Genomic DNA, 7400 nt, shown 5'->3' with positions numbered 1-7400 from the left:
AAAAAAAAAAAAAAAAAAACTAAAGAAAACTACAAAACATTACTACAAGAAACCAAAAGAGACCTACATAGATGGAAGAATATACTAATATACTATGCTCATGTATAGGACTACCACTTGTCTCTCAGTTTTTCATACTGGGGTAGCTTGTGGGTTGCTGTGATGCTGGAAGCTATGCCACCAGTATGTCAAATACCAACAGGGTCACCCACAGTGGACAGGTTTCAGTGGAGTTCCAGAAGAAAGATTAGGAAGGATATGGACCAGTACACTTCTGAAAAAACTGGCAACTAAAAACCTATGAACAGCAGGGAAACATTGTCTGATATAGTACAGGAAGATGAGCCCCTCAGGTTTGAAGGCCCCTCAAGATGGAAGGAACTCAAGACACAACAGGGAAAGAGCTTCCTCCTCAAAGTTGAGTCAACCTTAATGATGTGGATGGAGTAAAGGTTTCTGGACCTTCATCTGCTGATGTGGTACAACTCAAAATGAGAAGAGCTGCAAATACCCATTAACAATTGGAATGTACAAAGTATGAATCTAGAAAAACTGGAAGTTCTGAAAGATGAAATTGACTGCATAAAGATCGATACCCTAGGCATTAGTGAGCTGAAATGGACTGGTATAGGCCATTGTGAATGGGACAATCATATGGTCTCCTATGCTAGGAATGGCAAATTGAAGAGTTCATATATCACTTAATAGGTATACTTTTGGAAATAGTGACTGGCATCGTATGTCCCCAGTAGTGCAAAATACAGTAATAAATGCAAAGTTACTTACTGATCTACTTTTTGACTAATTTAGTGATGGATTCTCTAATGCACTTTCAATAGCTTCAAAAACCATCAGAGAATTTGATTCCTACCCAGAGTACAAGACTCCATAGGGATGAAAGAATTCCATCCAGCCTTATTCCAATGAACCTCTGAGACCCATCTCAGTTTCCTAATGTTAGCAACACTTCTGGCACACTGTTCTGTATCCTCTTAAGGTTAGGAGAATAGGGAGAAAGTAGATGTGGTGCCTACCATTACCTGACCCTGCCCTCCATCATAAAGCCAGCTACAGTGTCAGCCTGAGTGTGCTCTCACAGTTCAAACAAACCATTTATATACATTTTTTTAAAAACTAACATTAAGAAGTCATTAATAGCCAGATAATTAAATAGTCTAGTTTATGAGGATTTGAATTAGGGATCTTTTTTATATATTGGGATAATTAAAGTCCTCATGCTTGGCAAATGCTCTGTGTTTATTTCATTCAAACTTTACAGATAACAGTATGAATTTGAACAGATTAAAGATTAGTTAAAAATGAATATTACCATTAACAAGTAAAATACAGCAAGTACTATTTGAAACTAAAACCAAAAAACCAAACCCATTGCCCCTGAGTCCATTCGACTCATAGAAACCCCACAGAATAGAGTAGAACTGCCTCATAGGGTTTCCAAAGCTGTAATCTTTATGGAAGCAGACTGCCAAATCTTTTTCCTGCAGAGCTGCTGGTGGGTTCAAACAGCTAAGCTTTCTGTTAGCAGAACACTTAACCACTGCACCACAAAGGCTCCTCCTTAAAACTATCCCCCAAAAAAACAAACCTACTGCCATTACATCAATTCAGACTCATGAAACTAAAGTCCTTCTTAATTTGATGGTAAAACTAAAAGGGATCTTTCTTTATTTTTATTTTTTAAATGGCATCTTCTTTTGAAGTTAATGAAACTGTAGGTTTTCTATATCAGAAAACTTTCAACAAAATAGGTCCTTAAGTGTATAATAAAATTTTTAATCTACAAAGATTGTTTTTGAGGCGTAACATACCTACTTGCATAGTTTCAAACAAATAATTTTCAAGGCACATAATAAAAAGATATTATTTTAGATTTAAGTGTCAGGTACTTAAATCTTTAGTATTAATTTATTTTCTATTTAAATGTTGATAAAAAAAAAAAAATTTGAGTCACTCTCACTTTAAACTTGTCTCAAAGTGTACCTAACACATAATCAAATCCCAGTATAGCATAAAAAGCAGTCTGAACTCAAGTCTTTTTGCTACAGATTTATATTTTGGTTTTTATGGGGGAGAAATATATACATATGTAGACAGCTATACAACACTTAATATCCATGGCACGTTCTGTGTAATAGGACACTATGTGATTTGGACAGTGTGCAAATCCCAGAGCTTCAGGGTTTTCAAACTTGCACCTCCAACTGGTTGCCTCTGGCCATATGATGATGCTCTTGAATTAGAAGCCCTGAAGTATGGAGTGAAGCAATAGCAGCCCACTGTGCTCCTGAGACATCAATCTGCAGGGTGGCTGGGTAGAGCATGCACCACGGCAGCCACAGGTGCCAAGTCACTGCAAGTTCAATGCTGCCCCCACCTCCTGACACCCTTCCAACCCACTCCATAGACTTACATGTGGTCAGACACTGCCCAAACAGACATTAAGTGGTGCATACCTGTATGCCTGAAAGCAATGAAAGGCTGAGATTGAGAGAAGGAGTAAAGAGAAGCATTCACTTTATCTACATCATTTTAATTATTTATAAGAACACAGACTACATTGCTCCTGTAATTGAAAATAATATATCCTTCCAAGGGAAGTAATAGAAGAACTAATATAGAAAATGTTTAAAACATATTTTCCCTAAGAGAATTATCAAAGACTAATCAAATACAAAGTCAATAAAGACATTAAAATAGAAAAATGCAAGAAGACAGGTATTAAAGATGTGTGGAAAATCTATCAAATGACATTTTGCCAAAAAGAAAAAAAAGTGAAACAAATTACACATTATTTATTATAAATTACATATTATTTATGAAAATACTCATCTACCATTTAGTAATTATCTAGCATATTCTGGGAACTGTGATATACATTATAAGAAATATTAAGTTATACTGAGACATAATGCTAGCATTATAGGAGCTCACAGTTTTGTTAAGAAATTACAAAATTTACCCACACAAAGTTAATATATACAGAAGGAAATGTGTCCCTTACGAATGACTGAATCTAAATCAGTAATCCCAATCTTTTGAGGATGAAAATCCCATGGTAAATTTGAAATATTTTGTAGAGATTCACAATCACAATGTACTTTTAGATACACTGATTGAGAAATACAAAACGAAAAAAGTTAGTATGAATATACAAGCATTTTAAATTTAGTATATGATTCTGGTGCCAATGACAGAAAACCAAAAGTAACATGATTACATAAAACAGAAGTTGATTTCTCTCCTGTAATCATAAGCAGTCTAGGGCTGTATGGTAGCTTCCCAAGCATCAGCATCCCAGGGCCTTTTTATCTTGTGACTCCACTATCCTCAAGGTGCAGCTTCCATCGCATGATTCAAGATAACTGCTTCAACTCCAGCCATCACATCCTCATTCCAGCCAGCAGGAAAAATGAAAGAAGACCCATTCTTTCTTTACACCTATAAATGTTAGTGTCAGAATGACAAAGGTTCTATTTGTGGCTCAGCCAACTCCTAGCTGTATGACCCAGGGTCAGTTATTAACCTGTGTAAATGTCAGCTTTCCAGAAGAACACAAAACTTACGCTTACATCCTATTTGCCAGAATACAGTTACACAGGGGAGGTAGAAAATGTAGCCTTTATTCTGGATTGCAATGTGCCTAATATCTATCTATTATGGAAAAGGAGAAAGGATTTTGGGGAACTAGAAGTCTCCGCCACACACTTTTTTCTAAGAATATATAGTTTATTAGTAAGAATAATACACTTTTAAAAAAGAGGTAAGCATATCTGCAAGAAATACGTACAGCCAGTGCTTGGTTAGCATATGAAGTTGAGGATCCGCTCAGAAATTGGTCTTGACTGAAAGCTGCACAGAGCTCAAAGGCAGACTGGATTTTAGATTGGAAAGGTTTCATGGAGGAGATGAGCTGGGCCTTGAAAAATGCGCAAGATTGCAAAATCAACGAGGAAGGGCAATTGAAAAAAACTAGACAGCAAAGGCAAGAAGGCAAGGGGGGTAGTTTGGTTGGAGCAGAAGGCATGTGGAAGTACTTTATAAACCAAGAACAATGAATGTTGTCTTTATCACATAGAAATGTATTGGGAGGTAAGGTTAAAGAAGACTGAAAAGTTATAGAAAAGGTTTTGAATGCTAATGTGAGGCAATTGACATTCTGCCTCTGCCTGTTACTAGACCTGTAGCCTCAGGCCAAGTTAGTTAACCTCCGTGAACTTTGATTTCCTCAACTGTGAAACATGCGTAATAATACCCACCTGATAGGGTTGTTCTGAGGTTAAATACTAGCATGGAGTCAGCATTCAATAAATAGTAGCTATTAATAAAAGCTCTGAGCAGTCAAGTAATACGGCCCATGATCAACATGGTAATTTTTTTAAAAGAAAACAGTAACCTGATAGCCAGGGAAAGAGTAATGGGAAAAGGGAAAATCTAAAGGTAGACAGAACAAAGTCATAGCAAGTCATTCATTACAGTTGAAGCACAGAAGTTTGCATTTTAGGCTTTAGGCAAAGATAAATTGGAGTTGGCGGAGAGAGTACTGGAGGCAGTGATATCAGTTAGGACTACTGCCAAAGTCCAGGCCCAAGGATGAGGACTTGAAATAAGACAGTAGCTGTGTGGATGGAGAAAAAGAGCTGGCTATGAGAGGAACTTGGTAAATGATTGCAGGTGGAGGGTGAAGAACAGGGAAGAAAGCAAGCCTCGAACTGGTTCAGCTCAGTTCAGTCACGGTCAATGAAGCAACACCAGAACAGACCCAAATTTTTAAAATGTGGGTGAACTGGAATACTAACTGGAAGGAGAAAAATTATAGGTCAAAGCGTTGCTAGAAACGTAATCTCCCTTTAGAAAATAAGGGCAGCATGCACATTGCGTAGCAACCAATCTCTTGACTGGCAAAGTCCAAAACAATAGTGCCTGGCTCAAAGATGGCAGCTTACCCCCCTGCTCTGAATGTGTGTAGCTTCTCCACAGTCTTGGCAATTATCTGATGTCACGTATTATGCTCCTGACAGTGGTCACTACATTTCTTCTGAGGCACCAACCCAGAATTTTTCCTAAATTTAAAAAAGTTGGTTAACACTCCAGATCACCCAAATTTTAAAAATTCGGGTCTGTTCCAGTTTCACTTCAACATTCATGACTGAACAGGTTCAAACCAGTTCAAAGCAGTGTCTTAAATTCAACACTAAACAGAGTTTTCCAATATGGCCAGAAGATGGATGGGGTTTCTGACATGCTCTGTGTACTACACCTTTGTTTCTCTAAAGGCCAAAAGTCTGAAAAGGTGACAATGGAAGTTGCTAGAAGATGTAGCCATAGCCCTATCTGCCCTGAGAGTCCCTGCTAGACTGAACTTGGAACTTATCTTCAGCACTTAGCGCTGCACTATGAATGTACAAGGCACTCATATTTGTTGACTAAAAAGTCAAAAGCAAATAACGTAATTAGCCAACAAGAGAAAAAAGTACTAGAGGCCATAAACAAATACTACAGAGAAGTGGGTAGAGCTCTTGGACTCAGACTCAGAACTTGGTAGGAATTAGGTTCTATTACCTCCTATCTGTCTCAACTCGACTCATAGTGATCCCTCCTTGGGTTTCCAAGGTGGTATCTCTATAGAAGCAGATTGCCCAGTCTTCCTCATGAGGAGTGGCTGGTGGGTTTGTACCACCAGCCTTCTGGTTAGCAGTGAAATTCCTTAGGCACTACACCACCAGAGCTTCCACCTCCTATCTGTCTAACCTTGATCAAATTCTTCAAATGTATAATAGGAATTACAACAGAACCCATCTAAAGATAACCAAAAAACCAAACTCACTGCCATTAAGTCGATTCCAACTCATAGCGACCACCATTGGGTTTCTGACCCTGTAAATCTTTACAGAAGTAGATTGCCCCATCTTCCTTCTACAAAGTGTCTGGTATGTTTGAACCACTGACCTCTGGTTAGCAGCCAAATACCTTACCCACTATGCCACCAGAGCTCCTTATCCTAAAGAGTACTCACTTAAATGAGAGTATATTAATGTATTTGGTGAAGTACTTATTAATACTCTACTTCTCGAGACGTCTGAATTAAAAATATTTAGATTATTTTTAAAAGAATTATGAAAATAAATTGACTGGTAGAAATCAATGCCATCAACTAATGTTTATTTGCAACCAGGAAACTGCACAACCACATCACAATAAAACTATGGAGACAAAATCTACCTTTCAGAGAATCCTGAAGGAATTTAGAGAAAGTAAATGCAGGAATTCATGCAGAGGCGGGGGGGAAAAAAAAATCTTTAACAATAACTATCATTCACCATACAAGTTAATTGGTCCCTTCTTAAAATTGTACCTGTTCAGGAATATAAAAAGGTCTTGTACTCAGTTACCATTATCACTAAACCAAAACATCTACTAATATTCATTTGGCAGAAGGGAAAAAAGAAAACGTAGTTTTCTTCTGTAATCTAATATAGGTTCGTTTTTTAAAAGCCCAGGGAAAGAATAAGTAGCCCATATAAATTATACTTACAAATCCTTCTTCTGTAATAGTTGGTGGCTCTGAAACAAAATAAAATATTACATTATCTCACTCAAATCTGATTTCCTTTTTAAAGTAAATGAAATAATTTGAGACAGCACCTAGCTCCGTTTTATTCACGAGCAAGCACAGTACATTTTTGGCCCTCTGTTCATTCTCCACATGGATTGAATTTTAAGTTGGAATTCAAGATGGAAGTGGGGAGGAAAGGCCTCTGGAATCCAGTTTGGTCACTAATTTACTGTGACCCCAAGGTTAACCCTGACAGAAGGAGACCTCCATTATTCCAGCTGCAAAATGGCGAATTAAGCAAGATAAAATCACACAGTGGCAATCAGGCAATGAATGTAAATGAGGGAGGGAGTCATAGTAAATCGCGAAGTCAGCTTTTCGAATACTGGAGAGGGGGCGCCTTAGTAAGAACTAAAATTCTGAGGCGGCTGCGTGGACTGCCGGTCCGCTGGCGACTGGCACGCCGCGCGGGCCCCGGCCTTCGTCCTGGCCGGGGCCCGCGGCGGCCGTGCGGCCAGAGCTCGAGGCCCTGGTGGGACGACCTACCGGCGGTGAGCCGCTTCCCGCGCATGCCGCCGCCGTTTCCCGCGCCGCGCGCTGGCGCGGCCCTTCAACACGACATCGTGTGGGCCGGCGCGCCTCAAGGCTCTTCTGTCCCGGAGCCGACGCGTACGGGGCGCGCGGGCCTGGAGACTGCGCCTGTTTGTGTAGCCCCCGCCTCCCCCGAGTTGCTATGGAGCTTAGACAATGCGGCCGCAGCACAAGCGGGCGGCCTCGGGCGTGGGCGGCCGCGCGGGGACGCGCCTTTCGGGCCCCCGGACCGAGG

Source organism: Orycteropus afer, unplaced genomic scaffold (genome assembly GCF_000298275.1).
Source record: "Orycteropus afer afer isolate SDZICR_OR568_19922 unplaced genomic scaffold, OryAfe1.0 scaffold00021, whole genome shotgun sequence".
Classification (NCBI taxonomy): Eukaryota; Metazoa; Chordata; class Mammalia; order Tubulidentata; family Orycteropodidae; genus Orycteropus; species Orycteropus afer.
The sequence above is the reverse complement of the archived record's forward strand: the minus strand, read 5'-3'. Positions refer to the sequence as shown.